This window comes from Tachypleus tridentatus, unplaced genomic scaffold (genome assembly GCF_004210375.1).
Source record: "Tachypleus tridentatus isolate NWPU-2018 unplaced genomic scaffold, ASM421037v1 Hic_cluster_2, whole genome shotgun sequence".
In the NCBI taxonomy this organism is placed as follows: domain Eukaryota; kingdom Metazoa; phylum Arthropoda; class Merostomata; order Xiphosura; family Limulidae; genus Tachypleus; species Tachypleus tridentatus.
Genome location: NW_027467782.1, coordinates 35,557,094 through 35,578,610, shown reverse-complemented (window position 1 = coordinate 35,578,610; position 21,517 = coordinate 35,557,094). Strand labels below are relative to the sequence as shown.

At 34.2% G+C, this 21,517-nt stretch overlaps 1 long non-coding RNA gene and 1 pseudogene across 2 annotated transcripts in view; one reads left to right on the top strand and one right to left on the bottom strand.

Moving 5' to 3' along the window:
- The window catches only part of LOC143243408 (uncharacterized), a 7,817-nt gene extending 3,099 nt beyond the window's left edge, over positions 1 to 4,718 (top strand). Inside the window, exon 2 of the long non-coding RNA XR_013024480.1 lies at positions 4,505 to 4,718. This is a non-coding gene — a long non-coding RNA (uncharacterized LOC143243408). The remainder of the gene's footprint in view (positions 1 to 4,504) is intronic.
- LOC143243247 (branched-chain-amino-acid aminotransferase, cytosolic-like) overlaps positions 1 to 20,744 on the bottom strand; it is a 26,215-nt pseudogene extending 5,471 nt beyond the window's left edge. Inside the window, exons 1-9 of the transcript XR_013024244.1 lie at positions 20,557 to 20,744; positions 20,082 to 20,192; positions 7,817 to 7,937; positions 7,406 to 7,566; positions 6,707 to 6,849; positions 6,370 to 6,455; positions 6,051 to 6,116; positions 5,432 to 5,510; positions 5,049 to 5,194 (exon numbers count right to left, since the gene is read on the bottom strand). The product of XR_013024244.1 is annotated as a branched-chain-amino-acid aminotransferase, cytosolic-like (transcript). The remainder of the gene's footprint in view (positions 1 to 5,048; positions 5,195 to 5,431; positions 5,511 to 6,050; positions 6,117 to 6,369; positions 6,456 to 6,706; positions 6,850 to 7,405; positions 7,567 to 7,816; positions 7,938 to 20,081; positions 20,193 to 20,556) is intronic.
- Between the last annotated feature and the right edge of the window lie 773 nt (positions 20,745 to 21,517).

Here is a 21,517-nt window from a genome sequence, read left to right as displayed (position 1 = left end):
GTGTAGTGGTGTTTATCCTTATGGAAGTTCAATCTAATACAGTTTTAACTGACATACCAAACTTGTACGTTTCTGAAAATATTTTGCAGGATTATTTAAAATCACAATTAAATGATTATGTAACAATAACATTTGTAATTTATTTGTGTATTCCCCTTACTCTCTGGCTTTGCATGTAAAGTTAAGTCCTACATCCTGAGAAAGTAAGTTGTAAACTGACATTTGTTGAAAAAGTGGTTAGTAAACCAACTACTACTGTTATTAATACTATACAAAAGAAAGTTCAGAGGTATTCAAAGTAATTATAGAAACATTTTAGGTAGAAAATAAGATTTAAATGTGTTAATTAAAATTTACTCTTACCTGTGGTTAAGAAGCTTGTAAAACACACTTTAGTGACTTATCATTAAAAGTATTTATAACTGACAAAAGAATAACAGAAAGTGACTGGTATCTGCAGTTAACTCAAGCATTAGTTACATCATATAATACAGATTTTCTACCTAGAGTAATTTGCCAAAGCAGTCAGTGCTATTTTTTAACTCTTAGTGTATTATTTCACACGTAAAAATGTCAAATTTTTAAAATTACCTGCAAGTGTTAGTGTGTGAAAAACAAACATCTAAATACAACTATGGGTGATGTTATATGACTAGCTTCAGTAAAAAAATTACAATGCAAATTCATCTGTTCAACATGTTAGATGCTCACACATATTTGCAACACAAACTTGTATGTATTTTATTAGATATTGTTCCAGTCATTCCTAATAGTTTATTTCAGTGTTCTTGACTAGTCTGAAAGTGAATAGTTACTTTAATCAAGTTAAAATGGCTTTTTGGAATCACTATCAAAGTGGAATAAAACAGTTTACCAACAGGACAACCTGCATTTGTTTTCTATCTCTATGTTTGAAACAATGCCCCCAGTGAAGTATAAAGTGCTGTTTATTATTTCAAAAAAAAAAAAGAATAATTTTTTTCATACTCCAAGACAGATTCAAGTTACATTACTTGCCTAGCAGATAACTTCAATGATTTGTAGAATAAATACTTAACAAAATTTAGTTAAAAACTTATAAATGGATGAAATTTAAGATTGAGCAATGTATCTAAAGTTAAGGCAAAACAAAATTAAAATCAGCATTGCATCATTATTTCAATGAGTTACAAGAATATGAGATTAAAAAGTTAACATTTCTTTTAGCCAGTCACTGGCATAATTCACCAAACAGCAAAAGTATACACGAACTAATCTAAAACTAATATTTCTTAATATTGAAAAAAAAGGTAAACATGTAGAGTAAATAGTAAACAAATAATGCTACCTGTAAAAAACAAACTTAAAAATGTCACAAGCTACTCAAAAATAAGTAAATTATTAAATAAGAGACCAAAGTTATTACTATTAACAATTCAGTGCATGTATTATATAAATAGTTGCATGTGTAAGAGGAGCCTTATCAATTTTCACTACAGACATTTTATGTGCAAGTATTGTTCTTCAACACAGAAATGACTATTTCATCATGCATTTCCTTTAGTTGCTGATTAAATATTTCATATTTATCTAGACTACCAATAAGGGCTTGTGAATAAATAATACAGGGTGTTCAGAAAGTCACTGTGCACTTATATATTTATTAACAGACATGCTTCAATATAGAATACAGGAGGTAAATATGAATGACAATTATAAACAATGTTGAAAGTGACCACCGTTGTCATCAATACAGACTTGATCCTTCTTATTTTGTTTCTAAACACCACTATCAGTTGCTGGCTTGAAATAGACTGAATCAAATATGATTATAAAACTGCACAGTGACTTTCCACACACTCTGTATATCAGTGGCAGAAAACTAATTCCATTTTGACAAAGGATGCTATCCTTGTGTTAAAACATTGAATTCTGGATCTATTCTTCATTTTATAGGTTTAGTAGCACCATTAATGTATATTAAGATTTATGCATACATTTTTCTTGATCACTTATAGATACACTATTAGTTTAGATAATATTTGAAACCTAAATTATAAAACTCCCATATTTCCAGTATTTGTACAAATACTGGAAACAACTAGTGGTGCTATCAGAGTATATCTACTAACAAGATTGAGATGCATGTTATCTAGTTTAATTTAGAATTTATTCATAGCTAAAAGCATCTAGGTTTTGGAAAACATCTATATTTTGACAATTCAGTTTATTTTAATTCTAATCAGGTAACAATTTAGTGTATTGGAGGTTCTCCTATAACCACTTCTCATAACATTAAACTTGCAAGTCCAAAATTAAGTGCTATGTACTTTTAAGTCTAGCATCCATTTAATTATTGTATGTTTGTATTTTTGTTGTTTGAAAAACGTGTTAAGTCTTCTCTCCTTTCAAAAGGGAAATTATTTTTAAGGAAGCTTTGGTGATAGAACTGGGAGATGCTCATTGTGTCAAACAACAAACAGGTTAATCAAAAGACATTTTACCACAAAATATTTATGCAATACAATAAATACATTAAATAATTAGAAAATGATATGTATTTCAAGAGATTATGTATCACAACCACTATGTTGTTTGTTTAATAACTAAACAAAAACAATGATTAACAGTCTACCAAAAAACTCAAAAGTTAGTACTTCTATTAAATATCACTCATTTTATAGAAAATACATTTTTTATCCTACACAACTAAATCCATTATTTGAAGTACAATTTACTAGATTTTAATTAACAAGACTGAATAGAGTACTTCAGCAAATACACATTTTGCACAATCACAGTAGAAAGGAAATTCTTCTATAAACAAATCTTGACATTCATTGAGGATGTTGCTGCAAGAGTTGATTAATAAGATACTGTAGGTTTGATTTATCTTGAATTTCAAAAAGCATTTGCTAAGGTCACTCACAAAACAACTTAAATTAAGGGTGGGTGTGGGGAAAATGTTATTAAATTAGATAGAAATTTAGCTGGAGAGTAGAAAGCAAAGAATAGTAATAAGTGGTGTTAATCTGACTGGATCACAGTGACAAGTAGTGTACCTCAGTGATCTGTGCTGTTTGCAATTTATATTTGATGTTGACTCTGGAATGACTAATAAAATAATGAAGTTTACATATGAAATTAAGATTTTTAGGGTGGCTAACTGTATCAAAATATCCTGCACTGGGCCAAATGTTGCAAATGATGTTTAAGTATCAAAAATGTAAGGTGATGTATGTAGGTTTTCACAATTCAAATTACTGTTACAAGTTAAACTAGAATACATTAGATACTGCAGTTGGAAAAGAAAAAGGAGAGTGTTGTGATTGAAAAATCACGTACCTCATCTAAGTAGTGTATTGTAGCTAGCAATAGAGCTAACAGAATTTTCAGTAGCATCTACAGAAATACTGAATAGAAGACAAGGGATTTTACTGTTGTTTCACTGTACAGATCACTTATCAGACTTCATTTAAAGTGCTTTAGTTTTTGGTTCCCTTCCTCAAAGACATTGCATTGTTGAAAGAAGTTTAGAGAAGAGGCAGTAGGATGATGCCAGAGGTTGTGGAACTGTTCTATGACTCCTCAGTCTCTAAAGTTGTTTTCTTGGGAGAGAGATGGGTCAGAGGTGAAAATTTGATACGTTTAAGATTAAGGATGCAGATCCAAACTGTTTAGCAGAGAAAACAAGACAAGGGGGCATAGGTTGAAATTGTGGCAGAGTAGGAGTCATCTGCAATTTTGACAGTTACTTTTCAAACAGGGTGGTTGATTTTTGAAATGAGTTGCCTTCAAACAGTGGAAGAGGTAGAAACCTTCAGAGTTCAAGAAAAGGTTGGATGAATACACAAGCAGTAAGGGGTGGTGATAATTTGTAGGTGCAAGGGACATCCTTGGAAGGCTATGCTAACAAGTTTCTTTTTGTCCCTTTAAGATTTTACTTTAAAGTAAAAGACTTTTGCTTGAATACATCCAATATTTTGAAAGGAAGCTTGCCAAATTTGTTTTTCAAAAGAACTGATAAAAGAAATGAAACTTTATCAGTATTCATGTGATAACAAACTTTAACTGTTTACTATTATGATGTACATGTTAATTTTACAGCTTCTAATGGTGGATTGCAACAGACAAAAGAGAAACCTAGATTTTTAGAAGGCTACAAATAAAATCAACTAGGAGTTATGTAAAGAAAGTGCCTTCTCTGTCTGAAAGAATTGCAAAAAAACAACTGATTTTACAATTCATTTAAAATGTTTTAAAAAAGATATATCTACTTAAAGGATGGGGAAAAAAGATGTACTTGATTTAACAAGCATGCATTACTAGTTTTCTGTGTACGTGTTTCTCATTGGAAGTCTAGTTAGATTAATAATTAAGAGAGCCTTGAACATTTACTTTATGATGGTGGCAATTACTGGCCAGTTCTACTCTAGTAAATATTCAAGGAATATTCTGGGAAGTTTAAATGCAAGTGTAACAAAACTTGGAGCTAAAACTAGCTATTCTTTTCTCTTCTATACAGGTATCACAGCATAAAGAGAGAGATGCACATAGCTAAACCCTTTCTTCCACAGACTCCAACTGAATCCCAGGAACATCTTCAATCTCCTCTACCCATTTATGTGGAATCCTACCATACTGATTGGCAAATAAAAGAATAGTGTTTGTTATCCAAATTTATATTACACAACTTTATAAAATACTATTACTACATTAAATCTAATATGTAACTGCTACATTAAAAGATTTCTTCATTAAGAGTAAGCAATATAAACATTGATATGAATTTGGAATTTATATTTCAAGAGACAAGCAGTTTTGTCAAAGTAAGCTAACTAATGAAACTAAATATATTGTACTCTTAAACATTAGAAAGACAACAGCAGAAAAATAAGATGTGAACAGACATAACAATTTGAAATTACAACTGGGAAGCTATTGGAGGTTGCAGTAACCATTTAATAAAATACTAACATGTAAAACAGTATGCTTACCTGGCTAACTACAACTAATTAAATTACAAACCTAGATGCCAAACCTTGACTAAGTTCAACTGCTATAAATACCTGAATATCACTTAGTGTTTTGAGAAACCTCAGGTTCAATGGTTGAACATGTTCCATGGTAGGGATGTTATAATCATGTCCCATGTAATGGATACGGCTCACTGGGCACACTACACATGCTGTACCACTTCCAAAATCTCCAGTAGCTATACAAAGACATTAATTCACATACATCAGATTCCCTTATAAACTGAACTTTCTCACTGTGTGAGTGTTTTGTAAGACAGGAGTAATATGTTCAAGCAACAAAGTTTTACTTATATTAAATGTTACACATTGCATGGTACAGTATATTAAAATAATTTAAAAAAGGTTTAATGAATAGTAAGTTGCAAAAATAATTGAATCCTAATCCCTTTACAACCATTGGACATCTTGCTTACCAAAGACACTTTTGGTAGATAAATTAGAGACATATCCACTCACCAGAACTGTATATATTACCAACACATCAAAAAGCTCCTGAATGAATTCAAACTATATTCAGAACATTAAACTACTGGAAGACAGTTACAGGATGAGTCACACTATTCATGTATATCTCCCAAAGAGCCAAATATAAAACTTTCCACATAGCATATACAAATAAAATGACCATGTAAAATAACATATATAAAAATTTCAGACAACAGTAATAGCAAGTACAATTTGAAAAAACACAGTTCATGTTATATTAGTATATTATAATACTTCATGAAGACACTTAAAGATCATACCAGAATTTGTTTTCATTTGATGTATCACAGATAAATGCACTCTTTTATTGTATACTACAGATTATTTGTACCAAGATTTACTTTATCTAGCTAAAAACCAAAATGAGAATATTTAATTATTAAGAGTTAGGAATTAAAACTTTATAGTGGTCCCAAAATTTTTGCTTGGAAGGAATCTAACAGACACCAATTTGATATTGGAACTGCAGATAGCCTGATGTTGCTTTACTATAAGAAAAACAAAGAAATGTAGTAAAATTAAAAAATAGTGTGCATTTGTTTTTACCCGGTTTTCCTTTAGAGCATGTAGTACTTTCATAGTTATCAGTCTTTCAGATACCTTGAACTCATTCTGTAAAGGAGAAACAAGTTTTTAGTATGTGAAACAGGCATTTTGGAAAAAAGGAATAAAACTAACTTTTGTTCAAAACATACATTTTAAAAAACAAAAAATTCTAGCATCTTTAGATTATTCTGTTTGTTGAGTAATTTTTGTAAGTAAATAACTGAAAGATTTTCCTACTTAATAGGTCTGATTTCTTCGGATGTTGCTAAACGATCATTTCTAAATTAGGTAAATATGTTTAAAAGAAAAAAGGTCTCACCCATGTTTTGGCTAAATCTAACAAACTCTGTCTTGTCACACCAGGAAGAATTAATCGATTCAGAGGGGGTGTTATTAACTCTTTCTCTATGAGGGTCAACAAAAAAATATAATTGTATGTCTATGGCTTTATAGCTACAAGTTTTTGTTGTTTTTTTAATGAACTTATTCTTAACCAAGATTTAATTGTAATACTTTTCTAAATCATGGTTTTATACTAAACTAATAGTTTATTGTTACTGTGTTTAATACTCATATTTAACTGATAAATACATCAAATCATGATATAAATACAGATAACTGGATATATTGACATCCTGTACAAGGTTCAGACTAACCTCCTTTCTCATTTATTAACAGTACAAATATGTTCATCGTTCCCACTTCTGTTAACTGATGATCTTCTCCAAATATCCACAACACTTGCTGTAAATTCATTTTTTCAGCATGTCTTTGGATGTAAATTGTTGGGCTATAATTTCTAACAAAAATAATGAAAGGAATTTATTACAGTAAATTAGATTTTCATAAACTACAAAATACAAAAATTGCATTAAGCCTTAATTATTAAAGTAGAATAGGATTAAAATAAGATTTAAATATACATATTGAATTCAGCCACATTTACTTATATACAAAATGTTACATATAAAACTTCTTAAATATAGATGTGAAACAAATTTTAGGATACTGTTAAAAGTAGAAAATATGTTTGAGGTATAAACTGTGGTTGCTAAAATAAGACAAACATATGTTTTGTCTCCCTTTTAAGCTACTGTTGTTAGAATAGAGTAAATTACAAACCTTTTAGGTGTAAACTGATAATAGTATGAATTTAGTAAAGTTTTAGTTTTTCAAACACAATACAATATTCAATCTCAATTAAAAACAAATTTATAATAGTTGATTTTTAGAGATACAAGACTTCAGACAATAATGATTTGCAGTACTACATGAAGAACAAATGCTATGAAAAAAAAGAAATGGTAATATAGAAAAAAACATTTATCACAATTGAAAGTTAATATACTGCTTACGATCCCATCTTCTTGTCTCCAACCCCTCCAGGCCATGCTCGTACATATTTAGGGTCTGCCAGCAAGGAAACAGGTTTCACTCCTGTGCTGAAATATGGACCAACTGGGCCTGTTATAACAAACAGAAGAGCTCTGTTTGTTGCAGCTACACCAAGAGAAGGCTAAAATAAGCAAAACAAGTGTGCAAGGTTAAAATGTACATTATAATCAGTAAAGGAAATTTGAAAAAAGCACCATTTTACTCAAGTTCATCAAATATCTTTAATTCTCATAATTTTTCAAATATAAATTTTACCAGAAGAGTAATGTTTGAATTCCTTATTGAAAACCAATTAAATAATTAAAAACACTTAAGTCTTGTGTATATAATATAATGTAATGTAAAACAAACATTAAAGAAAAACATCTTACATCTATACCAATAAATGTAGGACGTATATAGAGTGAAGAAGAAGAACTATAAAGGTACCCATTCCTGGTCCAAACTAATCAATTTTTTTATACATTTAATAAGTTCTTTACCATCAAAATCCTAGAGAAAAATAATATATGTAATTTACAAGTATATACATACACTGAATACAGTACAAAATTTGGATTTTTAATTACATTCCAACAACTTAATGGTAGGGTAGCAATTTGTAAAAATACATCATTGGATCATCATGTTATCCAATACTAATAAATGCAATGTTTCAAGTATTGGAAATAACCATTTATTCTTGATGCATCTATGAGTAATTCTTTAAAAAAAACTTATAAAAACAGTCACATCTTTAAACTAAAAAAACGTTTAATGAATGTTATCTTACACCAGGAGTTCCCAACCTTTTGGCACTCGCGACCCCTTACCTAAAAGTTTGAAACCCATGAGACCCCCTACTTAGGGCTTACTATCAGCAGCTCAATTTTTTTTATTTTCTGTGAAGGAGAGGGAAAGAAACATCTGAAAAAATATTTAAAAATTCTGTAATTATTTATTAGCAAATTAAATCACATTGGTCCAACCTGAATTCACAAAAAGAACATATATTTCTTAAAATAATATTAACATAGGTTTGAACAGCTATCCAACCCAGCTAGTGAGATGCCTGATGTTGCATTTCAGCAGCAAGCTTTGAAATTCGTGGCCGAGCATTTGTTAGAGCCAGTCTCATGTCATCTCCAACATCCAATCTGTTCCTATTCTTTGTTTTTATATTGACAAGAGTGGAAAATCCTGCCTCACACAAGTAGGTAGAAGCAAATGGAACAAGGACACATAAAGCTATCATGCTGACTTTGGAGTATGACTGATACATAGCACACCAGAACTGAGTCACTGATTTCACCTTGAAGAGATCACGAGCTGAGAGTCATTCCTTAGATCCAGAAATTCATCTTGGATATCATCTGGGATGCTGGATACATCAAGTTCAGCACAAAATGGGTTCCTTACCAGGGCCTCCTGTTCCTGTGATAGCTCAGGGAAGTAACGCTCGACTTCCTTTTCTAGAGACTGAAGATGTTTGGTAATCTCATCCTTGAGGAACTGATCCAGTTGGATCTGAGACTCATCCGTCACTCCACAAAGTTTTTCAAACATAGCGATGTTTCCAAAATTGGTTTTCCGACGCCAGTTCTGCAGTTTGGAAACAAAGGCCCGAAGACTATCTTGAAAAAGGAGAACATGTGTTTCCCTTCCTTGAAGCTTCAAATTGAGCTTGTTCAGCTGGTCAAAAATGTCAGCTAGGTACGCAACCCTTTTATTCCATGCTTCATCTTCGAAGTGAGCTACAAGATCTTTCCTTTCTTGAGTCTTCAGGAATAGCTTTATTTCATCTTTCATTTCATAGACACGATTAATAACGTTTCCTTTCGACAACCAACGTACTGTTGTGTAGAAAATAAGGACTTCGTGGTCAGCATTCATGTCTTTGCATAGTTCTTTGAATAGACGAGTGTTGAGTGCTTGAGTCTTCACATAATTTACAATTTTGATTACAGATTCGAGCACTTCCTGCAGAGAGGCAGGGAGACTCTTACTGGCGAGAGCATATAAGTGAATCATGCAGTGGATGCCCTTTGCTTGAGGTGCTAGCTTCTTCACTCTCGACTGGAATCCTGATTTCGATCCCAGCATAGCCGGTGCCCCATCCATACAAACCCCACACACGTTTTCCCAATGAAGATCTTCGTCTTGAAAAAAAGTTGAAACTTTTTCCATGACATCATCAGCTTTTGTTGTGGTTTCAAGTGCACTGCAGAATAAGAATTCGTCTTTGATGTCACCTGAATTAATGTATCTCACGAAGACAAGCAACTGAGAACATGAACTTACATCTGTTAACTCGTCAAGCTGAAAGGAGAACAAAGGGGAACCCTTGATTTCAGTCAAAGCCTGTTCCTTCACATCCATAGACATTTTAGAAATGAGCCTCTGTATAGTATTATTTGACAGGAATACTTGCTGCATCTTCTTTGCACTGGCTTCTCCAAGAATAAGATTTACTGCTTTCATCATGCAGGGTTTAAGAAGTGTTTCTCCAATCGTGTGAGGCTTTTTTTGTTTAGCAATTTCGAATGCAATCTCATATGAAGCTTCCACTACGGCTGCACTCTGCTTCTGAAACGACCCACTTCTATCGATTCTTTGGCTTTTAAGACACCGTTCATGCCATTTGAAGAAATCCAAACCCTTCTTTGCGTGTTCTGGATGTTTCAAAACACACTGTGGTTTCTCGATGCCGTGGTTGGCGAGCACAGTGGTGAAGCCAATGTTGAGGTAGCATTCTGAGTATCTGCGCCGTTTAGCCATGGGCATAACTCACCTCTACTGCTTACTTATCTCCTTGTTAAAATAAAATAAAAATGTTGAATAATGAATGCTTAGGCAACTGTAGATCTTACACTGACTACTTGTGGGGGGTGCAGGTAGAGTAATGATGGGATAACTATTGAGAGGGAAGGGAGCGTGGCCAGTCGTGCGATTCGTCATCCACCAATCAGCAACGGACATGTGACTCACGTGTCGACAGCGAGCACACATACACTTAATCACAGCTAAACAGACACACAAGGGAATAGACAAGGTCGCCGTCAAGCAGAGCAGACGTGCAAGTCAAGAGCTGCGAGACAAGTGCATTGAAGACTAAATTATCTTGTGAAGTGCATAAAGTTTTACTAAAAAAGGTTACCCCTTAGTCCTTATCAGGACTAGTAAAACAGTATGAAGAGAAAGAAGATAGTGACAAGATCCAACGGAAAAGCCCTTTCCAACGACGAGATCATGGATATGCTGAATAGAGCTATTGAAGGACCAGCCTCTGAATCACTGAGTAGTTCGACTGAGAGTTCCGAAGGTGAAAACTCAGGAGCTGAAGAATCACGAAGACCAGAATCCCACGAAACAAACGAGACATCAAACAAGAGGAGGCTGAAGAAGAAAAAGAAAAGGACATGGTAAGTATAGTTTCTGACTATTCCACTAACCCTAACCTTAATGACGCTAATAATAGTTCTAAAATCAAAGTATTAATAACATAACCCATGTTAACGAAAACAAAGCCACTTGCTCTAACGATAATTACTTGAATACAAACAACACCACCATCGCCACTAATTCTGAGAACACCACCACTGTCACACAAACACACAATTCTCCTAACTACAGAATCCCAACTCTGTTCATCGAAGGAGTAAACAAAACAACACGCATTCCACAGATTGTCAATCAACTGAGGTCCTATTACCCGGGCATTCAGTTTAAAGACATCAAACGTCTTACTAATGGAAGAATCATGATTAAATGTACCGAACCTCAAGAGTTTGCTCATATTTTGGCCCACTGGCCCAAGGATGCCTTCGGTGTTCAAGCCACCATCACAACACCAAAAACAAACACACCAAAACTAACAGTCATAATCAGAGGTGTCGATTTCGACATTGAAGATCATGAAATCACTGAAGAATTAACAACTCAAGGCTTTGACATTGCATCATCGAACAGAATCATCTCATTCAGAACGAAACAAAAACGCCACTGATCAAGGTAACCGTCAACAAAAAAGACGATCAAGAAAAATTATTAAAAACGGTTGCTTTTATTTTTCAAAGACACACGACCGAACCGGAAAAGACACATCAAAACCAATAATCCAATGCTACAAATGTCAACGGTTCGGACACACAAAAACTAATTGTATGGCCAAGGATAGATGTGTCAGATGTGGCGGATCTCACGAGGTCGCTCAGTGTCCTAACGAGCGTAACCAAGTTAGATGCGCCAACTGTCAGGGCCCCCACGCAGCCAGTTACAAAGGCTGCCCGAAATACACCCAAATACGTAACAGATTCCTTTTCAAAACCACGAACATCAATAATCAAACCCACGGCTACCAAAACAACACCAAACAACCTTTACTACCAACTCCAACCGACTCTCAAATCAAACACGCTCAACCTCAACCAACACGTACTTACGCGGACGTAACACGCCCAAAAACAACACAAGCATTTAACCCAACAGATTTCACCACAAACTTGCTAGCAATGTTGATAGAATTGAGTGATCTCCCTCATTCGAATCGAGGCACGAGTCACTCAAGGCTGTTTGCAGCCTTGCAAGTCATTATTTTAACCTCCCTCACCTGAAACCACACCATCTTTCACTCAAAATTCACGCGAGGGAAATAAAACAACACAATGATACAACACATTAAAATCTTACACATCAACTGCCAAGGAAATCTTAAAGACAAAAGGATAGAAATATACAACATAAACAAACATATAAACGCCAACATAATCATCATTTCAGAAACACTTTGCACAGAGAAACAAAACACCACAATCCCCGGATTCATCTCACACAACATACCTCACTCGGAAAACAACAGAGGTATAATAACTTACTTTAGTACAAAAATATCGCATCTAATCTCGATAGAAGATTCATTTAAATCTGACATTAATGAGACCATTTTTTGTAATATACACTTTAACAACCGGCTAACTATTCCAATTCTAGCCATATATTGCTCACCAACCAAAAATATCGACATTAACTTCCTTCAAAATGTGTTAATCGAAAACCCAAACCAATTATTATTGGAGACTTTAATTCACCGCACACAGAATTAAGGGGTAACAGAGACACACGCAGAGGATCCTGCATAAAAATTTTATTTCTAGCAATAAAATGCACTTAATTAATGACAATACACCTACACACTTCTCAGCCGCTAACGGCTCATATGATGTACTCGATTTCATCATCGCACCCAAGGACATGGTTAATAGAATATCTAACTTTAAAGTGCATGATGAAATCACCAGTGACCACTTCCCCGTGTCATGTATGATTCATCCGCGCCACCCGGCTGTGGCGTACGTGACTCCTTCCGCATACACCTACACTGAAACAGACTGGCTCACTTTTAATGCCTCTCTGCACTCATACCTACCCCACCCAATCGAACATGTAAACAACAAAACAGAACTAGACAAATATGTTGATCAAATTACAGAAGCCATAAAGAAAGCCACAAGAAACACAATTCCTAAATCAAAAAAGAAAACAATCACTTATTCAATGGACTCTAACACCAGAAATTCACGCACTAATAATCAAACGTAGACAATTACGACGAATACACTACATCACACGTGATCCACACATTAAAACAGAAATCAATAGAACAAATACAAAAATTAAACAAGAAATTAAAAAAGTCAGAGAAAACAATTGGCATAACTTCTGCAAGAACTTAGAAAAAACCAAGAAAAATCCAAAAGAATTCTGGAAAAAAATTCAAGAGTATTGCGTCAGACAAAAACACAAATCACATGTTACAACACATCACACACAACAATAAAATCGCAAGGACGGACGAAGAGAAAGCTGACTTATTAGCTGACTATTACAAATCCGCTTTTAGCGATTTAAACTCAGTAGATTTCGACACACAACACCAACACCATGTCAACAACTACATAAATGCAAACCAAGCTTCATTCTCACCAGGATTTCCCGGAGAGACACTAGAAGCATACTCAAATTCAATCAATAGAAAAATAACCATAACCGAACTAAAGATTAATATCAAAACTTGAAGAACACTTCCCCGGACATGACCAAATACCAAATATTATTCTCAAAAAAGTTCCACTCTCTTACTACAACACCTCACAAACATCATGAACATTTCATTAGCGACAGGGTATTACCCTGACACGTGGAAAAAAGCCATCATAACAACGATCCCCAAGAAACAAACTAACAGAACAAATCCAGATAATTTCCGCCCCATCAGTCTGTTAAGCTGCCTTGGCAAACTGATGGAGAGAATTATCTCCAACCGTCTCCTCCATTTTTGCGAATCAAACAACATCCTTCCAGAATCTCAAAATGCCTCCAGAAAAATAGACAAACAACAGATCATCTCACACGACTCACCGAATCAATATACAAAGCTTACAACAACAATCAAGTAACCATCGGGGTATTCCTAGATGTCAAAAAAGCATTCGACAGCGTTTGGCACAATGCCATCATATACAAACTAAACCACCTACAAATAAATCCTACGATAGTCAAATGGATTTCAAATTTTTTAACCAATAGAACAGCACAAGTAAAAGTCAATAAAACCATATCCAAATTGTTTAATATAACGGCAGGAGTGCCCCAAGGATCAGTCCTCTCTCCACTTCTTTACATAATTTTCGTCAGTGACATACCTTTTCCAAATCTAACATACACACACAATTCACAATACGCAGATGACATCGCAATCTGGAGCACCTCCAGAAACCCAGTAATGGCCATGTCTCGCGTACAAGAATCACTAAACAACGTCTCAACATGGAGCAACAAGTGGAGGGTCGTGTTAAATCCGACAAAAACACAAGCAATCACCTTCTATAGAAAACTAAAGAAGCAAAGAAAAATCTAGAAAAATAAATCTATCACTTGGAAACACAACCATCAACATGAGCAAAAACATCACATTCCTTGGCGTCACTTTCGACACAAAACTAACATGGAAAAAACACATAAACAATATACACTCATCAATAAGAAAAGGATTTCATATCTAAAGACTATAACTGGTAAACAATCAAAATGCGCACCGAACACCATTATACAAATATACAGGCTTACATCCGTCCACTAATAGAGTACGGATGTCAAGTAACATACAACATGTCAAACAACACACTCCAAAAAATCCAAGTGCAACAAAACAAAATATTAAAATCCGCATTCAGTTTACCATCTTTTACACCAACAAATTATCTACACCAAATTAGTAATTTACCAACTATAAGAGATAGAATAACAGAACTTTCTATGAAATATTATCGAAAAGCAGAAAACAGAAACAAACTAACGGCATCACTACACAAATTATCAAGTGCACCAACAAAATACATATCACCATACAACATATTTCAAGAATCACAATCCACTCAACAAAGAGTTTAAATACATAAAAACTATGTTATTAACATGAATTCCTTTTTTTTCAGGTACAGGGCACACGACAGGCAAAACTTTCGGCGCCTGTCGTGTGAAAGTGGGTTTTCTCGGGGTACTCCCGTTTCCCCACACCAAAATCTTCAGGCATTGGATTTCTAGATCCCAGCCCAGGCAACCTTTTTGCCAGACCCAGAATCGGGCCGTTTGATTTGATCTGAACTTGAATGAATTACATTCATGTTCACATCTACCCAACTTTTTCTTTTCGAGACAGGTCCCGACCTTTCCTTCTTTCCACTGCTACCTTTGCCTCCACCCAAAAGACCATTTAGTGAGACATTCCCCACCCAAAAAGTCAAGAATAATAACGATAATTAATTTATTAAAATAATAATAATAATAAAAAAAACCACCACTTAATCCTAATAACAATCCACGAAAGGGGACGAAGAGGAACTACAAAGTTCCTGAACACCCCAGTTGGAGAGAGAACTCTTCGGATTTCTCTCTCTCTAAACTGAACCCCTGCCACGTTAGTTTAGTTTAGTTTAGACACACAAGCATGCGTACATGCGCGTGCACTCACATACTCGCTACTCACTAGTACACACATACATACATTTGCAGACACATTCACTCACAGGCACGCATACATACACCCATAATATCACCTAATGACACTGAACTAACGTAGCACACGTTTTGCTTTGCACCGAAACAAAAAAAATGTAAGAGCATGAAAATGTAATTGATGAAATAAAATTAATGTTATCCCAAGCTACTTCTAACAAGGCTACGCGACTACCCTACCAAGGCTTCGCGATCCCCTGGGGGGTCGCGACCCGCCGGTTGGGAACCCCTGTCTTACACTAAGAACTTAAACCGTAATACGAGAGTTCTTTAAAATCAGAAGAAAAAAGCATTTATTAAAATATTCAAAACTTAGTATGTCTTTGAAAATGCTGGGCCTTAACAAGTTATATAAATGATGCAGGGTGATTACTGAATATTAACAAAATGCCTAAAACATACTTCCATACTAATACTGATTTACAATGGATCATAGATACTGTGACAGTCATTTCTGTTATTATGTGGATAATGTTATAATTCTCTAATGGGGTGAAAACAGGCATCATGAGTAAACAAACTCAAGAGATGGTACAATTAAAAAGAGAAAAAGTATATAAATATACTAAAATAATTAACTACAAATAAAGGAACATTACAACCTCTTTTAAGGAATTAATGTATCTGTAGTTAAGATGTACATTCTTATAGTCCAACTTAAAATACAATTCTTGTAATGTAACCTAATTTCAAACCTTACACATCCATGTTCTTTCCCCATAATCACCTTAACCCCAATTAGTTTAGGATTAACTAGTATTTTTAAAACTTGTGACTGACCCAGTCAACCACATAGGATGAGCATGTTCTGTGATGGGAATTCAAAACTTAATATCCTAACCATCTCATTAGGCTCAAACTTTACACATCCACATTTCATATAAATATATGGACTGCATTAGCAAAAGATTTTTATAGGACTAACAAATGTGTATAAAAGATTGACTGAGTATTTCACTTTAAGAGTAGAATAAGGAAACCAGACTACTTTATTCATAAAACCAAAGACCTATTATACAAACAGCAGGAAATCACTGAAACAACTTCTGTGCCCTTGTTACAGTTAATTTTCCTTTCAGCTTTTTTGTACATGTTTCAGTACATCCAACAGCCATTTCCTAATAATGATACATTGATTGGACCTGCTGTAATATGACTAAATTCTTAATAACCTTATAGGAAGGTCGATACTTTATCATTAGAGTAGTCTCCTGCGACCTTCATGATGATAGGGGGGTAGAAGTCCTACTAGTCCTCATTGCTTTTAGTCCTGGAAAGATGAGGTTCTTACACTCACACCCAGTTTTGTCTCTCCTGCTATAGTATGAGCTCTTGCTTTCATTGTGCTTTTCATGTTAACTTCATAAAACTGTCAAAAGGTCTGCATTTAAATGGACACATTTCAGCAATAATTAAAATTACAGGCATACTATTTATACAGGAATACCTTCCAGGTTATTCTATCACAATTAGCTTTATTTACTAATTCGTAATAAAGTTATTTGTTTCCAAGCTCTTTCCAACTTCTTTCTTTTTCCTCTTATTTATACAGTTCTATGTGGTTGCTTCAGTTTTGTTTAGGACACTTAAAATTCAGTGTAATGTTTCCAAAATGTGTTACCATGTGCATTTGTTTACACTGCATTAAGTATTCTAGTAGTTTAATCCTGCTACCACATGACCAGCTTTGGCAATGTCCAAGTTATCTAAGCTTAGCTTCACCAGCCAGGAAGTTGTACAATACAAAAGCAGCTGATTAACTAGTTTTTTAAATCCCTATTTTACAAAATAATTCAACAAGAACCAGCTATGTTGACAGACTCCTTGTCACTCCCCATGATCTTAAAAGTTCACACTATGAGGCTAACAAAGTGAGAGGTTCTATGCTTTTTCAGTTAGTAATAATACAACTATTTGATAATCACAATTTGTTCAAGTCAAGTAGTATTTGTCACACAAAGTATACATTCTATCAGCTCTTTCACCCCAATAACTCAGACAGCAAAGAAAGTCACTTTCACTCACATATCCAACCAAAATATCAACCAGCCAATCCAACAACTACTAACTGGGGTGGGAGTAAAAAGTTTGATGCCTGTCCTGTGAAAGTGAGTTTTCTTGGGGCACTCCCTCAACATCCAAATCTCTGGCACTGGATCTTTAGATCCCAGCCAAGGCAATTTTCTTGCCTAGCCCCGAATCGTGCCATTTGAGTTGATGTCTTGGCTTTTTGGACTACGGGCTCCAGCCTGGGCTACTTCCCTTCTGCCACCTTTGTCTCACTCCCCTTTCTCAGCAGTCATTTTCATAATGCTTCACCTCACTTCATCACCTTAAACAAGTCAAATCACAGAAAAGGTTATAGAAGCCAAGTCAAAATGGGTTCATATTACTAGTGGAGTATTTCCAGGGTAAGTGCATAGGTCTTTGCTTTTGTCATTTATATTAGGAATTTCCAACAGTAAAAGATGTTGAGGTACTATAGAATGAATGATTAACTCAAACTGAATGAATATTTGACAACTGATCTTTAATTATAGCACATGCAAGAGAATACATATTCATAATTATTTGAATCAGACACTTAATATGGATGGGAAACAACTCACTAAAATGCGACTGAAAAACAATCCTGGCATAGTAGTGCAAACTTAATGTAAACCTCATGATTATGGCATTTGGACTTCAAAATGAGGGATTACTAATGCAAATAGATCGATTGAAACAAATAGTGGTGCTAGTTGCTAAGCCAGAAACAGAATTTTGTATTATTGATTACAGATTAAAATAGGTTATTACCTCTTTACATACCACATATTATTCCTGAATATAACAAAATTCATGGATAAGGGGGTCTGTTGGTCTATCTTGACTATCATATCTACTAACCTAATCATTAAAACTTAATGCAACCTTTATATCATGAATATAGGTCCTTCCCTTATATCATCTCCTTCCTCATGTTTGAACGCAACTCATTCCAAAAGGACAAGTCACCTGTTGGTAAAAACTTTAGCTGAAGAAAAATCCTACTCAGCTAAAACTTGTGTTCACTAGTTTTACCACATTCACCATGATGGACACAAAAAAGACAGGCTTCACACATCAATTCTCTCAATTAACAATTGAACTTTTCAATTGAGTTTCAAAAAGAAATTTCTCATTACAACTTCACTTCAGGTATCACCCCTAATAACCCTCCTTTGAAACATTTCAAACAGTTCAATATCTTTAATAAGGTAAGAAGCACAATACTTTATATTATATCAAGTTAGACTTAACCAGTGATCTATACATTGAAAAATAAAACCTCTTCATACTTCAGAATTTCTATAAATTAATATATTTGCCCTACCTCTAGCAACATGGCATTACTTGGATGGCTTACAAGACTAATCAACTAGGGCATCAAGACATTTTCTTCTAAAACAATATGGAGGTTGTTTAAATACAAGTTATATTTATAAATAAATTTGGTATCTTGCACAAATTATCTTGCATTTATTATAATTAAAAGCCACTTTGCATTTATTTGCCCCTACATGCAAATTACTCAATTCTTTTATGAAGCACAAGCATCCATTCACTACTTATAACATGTGTAATCTTAATATCAACAAACTTAAGTCATTCCCAATTCACCTATGCCATTGATATAAATAAAAAGAGCAAAGGTACCAAAATTATGCTCTAGTCTCTCCCAATTGTGACTACCTTTCCCATCTACACACATCATTCTGTACACCACTAGAGATAAATTTTTGTAATAAAATTTGGAAACTATCTTAAAAGCAAACTTCTCCACAACTAATGCAAAAGTAATGACCTTATGGACAAATTTATTACCTCTTCTGCAATGAGAAGCATCATTAGTGCAATTCCAATCTTATAGAACCACCAGCCCATTATGAAGAAACAAGAAATATTGGATAGTGGCTCACAGGACCATACCTTAACTATCTTCAAAATCCACAGGCAAGTATTATCTGATGCAATATCCTTGCAAGTTTTTACACTTAATTTCTTTAACCAGCTTAAAAGTAATACAGCTGCCTTATTCGGTGTTATGTCCAACTAACAACAGTTCAGGATGAGGAATATTGCTCGAATCCTTTAGTAAAAATTGACAAAAGTAGAATTTACTAAATCAATTTCAAAAACCAACTTTTCTTTATTATTCCTCAAAAGGCCCTAAGCCTAGCATTCAGCACTAGTGACAAACTAGTCATTCAAAAAACTGGTCTTGACAGTTGTCCTGAAAGAATGAAGTTACAAACATTTTAAATGCCTTTATAAATTCTGTAGTTATGTTTTATTTTGGAATAGTACCTCCAATGTTCACCTTATTTCAAAGAGGTTAACTTATTTGATCAGAAAATAATAAGGATGATCCCAATGATAGAAAGACTCTTTTGAGGATGGGTTGAAGTTTTAATTTACATTCTATTAAGAAAAGGATAAGAACTTTTGTTGCAACTTACAAAAATTAAGGGAATTGAGAAAGTTTTTACCCTTTCTCTCTCTCTCATGTGCATGTGACCCTATAGTACAAGTGGATAAATAATTCAGTGCATTGGTACTTACTGGAAAACAGCATCTCCCTGCTGAGGTTCTCATTCTTTTCATGTTAAGATCTGGTCTGAATAATCTTATCTTGTTGTTCTCACCCCTGAAAGCTTTCATACCTTCAAAAAGCTGAAGAGAATTAAAAAAAAAAAGAAAGCTAGCAGCAACTCCCATAACCATTACTGTTCAAGATAACAGCAAGATGGATAAAGTTTTACAAATGTGATATGAAACACGAAAAAATTAAGAAATATGCTACAGTTACATATAATTAGCTGCTTTGTAAACTAAAGTGATCTTTTAAAGTTCTATTCAGTGCTGTGATTAATTTGTAGCACACAGAAACTATGGTTCTACTAATTTCTATCTTTTTCCCTACAACTAATGTCTGCCCTTTTCATCCATTCTCCATACACAAACACATGCGATATTTTACAATTAAATATTTGCTCTAAATGTTTATTTTCAAATTACTTCTATTACATGAACATACCTCTTGAGCATAGTGCAAGACCTTTGCACCAGGATGTAGAGACAGGTTATGAATGGGACAGATTCGAGGAACTCCCCAACCTTCTGCAGTTGTCCATTCCACCTCTAGCATGTGGTCACTAAAATGCCTTCCAAAGATTAGATTATTACCATCAGGCTTTGTACTTGTTTCTGAAGGTTTGGCCCTAATAATTTCAAGTTCTGCAAACTACAAAATTCATTCATTAAACTAATCATTTAGTGTAATGTATAGAAGGAAGAAAACCTTTTAGAACCAAAGTTTATTCAGCTTAAATTTCAACAAAAGGATTTACTAATTAAAAGAAAGAGAGAGAGAGAGAGACAAAGTACATGTATTAGGCCATTAATTTCTTAGCTTCTTGATATATACAATAATACATGTTGGGACAAGATAGGACCTACTGATCTACCTGTTGTTCCATCCTCTAAACTGACTTAGACAAAAAACCTTAAGGCCAGCCTTTGACTCTTACTTTGTGAACCTGACAATGACCAAAGAAGGTCAAAATGTTGTTCACTCCTCCATTAGTGCTTTCTCTACCCATACCAGTCGTTTTTAAGAGTATAATTTTCTCTACATATGAGTTTGCTTGTCATCACAGATTACAGTTATGCTTTGTTTACAAGCCTTTTATATGGCATCTTGTCAAATATTTTCAGAAAATCCAGATACAAATCTACACCTTTAACCCCTCCTCTAGTAAAGTCATGTCAACTATCACATAAGATTCTAAGTTGTTAAATAACTTAGAAGTTTCAAGACTTTCCAAAATTTCTCCACAACTGATGTAAGACAAGTAATTACTGGAACAATTGTCAACTCTTTCTTACTGTGAAGATGATCTAGGAAGGTCAAAACACTGTTCTCTCCTTATCAAGGAAACTGTTAATACCTGTACCAGCCGTTCAGAGATACATTTATTTCTAGTGGATTTCTCGTC